Source organism: Mus pahari, chromosome 10 (assembly GCF_900095145.1).
Source record: "Mus pahari chromosome 10, PAHARI_EIJ_v1.1, whole genome shotgun sequence".
NCBI lineage: Eukaryota > Metazoa > Chordata > Mammalia > Rodentia > Muridae > Mus > Mus pahari.
Window position 1 is genome coordinate 59,745,518 of NC_034599.1, and position 790 is coordinate 59,746,307.

General features: G+C 40.5%; 1 protein-coding gene across 3 annotated transcripts in view; it reads left to right on the forward strand.

Moving 5' to 3' along the window:
- The window catches only part of Dennd4a (DENN domain containing 4A), a 109,765-nt gene that overhangs the window by 23,269 nt on the left and 85,706 nt on the right, over positions 1-790 (forward strand). The window lies entirely within an intron of this gene.

Here is a 790-nt window from a genome sequence, read left to right on the forward strand (position 1 = left end):
TTTCTTTCTTTCTTTCTTTCTTTCTTTCTTTCTTTCTTTCTTTCTTTCTTTCTTTCTTTCTTTCTTTCTTTCTTTCTTTCTCTTATTAGAAAAGAGCTAGTTGTGTTAGCCTTGGTTGGCCTAGAATTCACTCTGTACACCAGGCTGGCCTTGAACTCACAGAGGACCACTTGCTCTGCCTGCCACCGGTCATTGAAATCTTATTCTTAACTGTTTCTGCTACTATTTTCTGTCATTAGACAATGGGCCCCATTGGTTAAAGATACAGCAATTCCCCTTCCAGATGGACAGATGATTTTGCACTTTAATTTTAACTCACACCTTGGGAAAGGTACATTGTAGAATCTCTGAGAAATCACACTGTGTCAACCCCACTGGCCTAGTACAAGGAAAGAGGAAAGTCATTTCTTCTGAAAGGGTTGTTGGTTTTCAGTTTTTCTTAACTCAAGGAGGAGTAAGAGGATGGGTACATGGGGACCATCCCATGACACTGGGGTCAAGGGTGATGCTAGAACCCCAACTGTCTAAAAACTCTGGCATGTGTGTTTCCAGCATTATAAAACTACCCTCCCAAAACTTTATCAGTGAGGCCACCTTTTCTTCAATCATAACTACAGCCCATAAACCCACTCAGTCTAAAGAAAGCTTGACCATGGCGTGCTAAACCTCACAACATAGCAGGGTTTGTTGTTTTCTACCTAAGGTTTGGGTGTTTTTTTGTTTGTTTGTTTTTCTGTAGGGCTAAACATTGAACATTTTGTAGACTGGGTCAATGCTATACCACTGAACA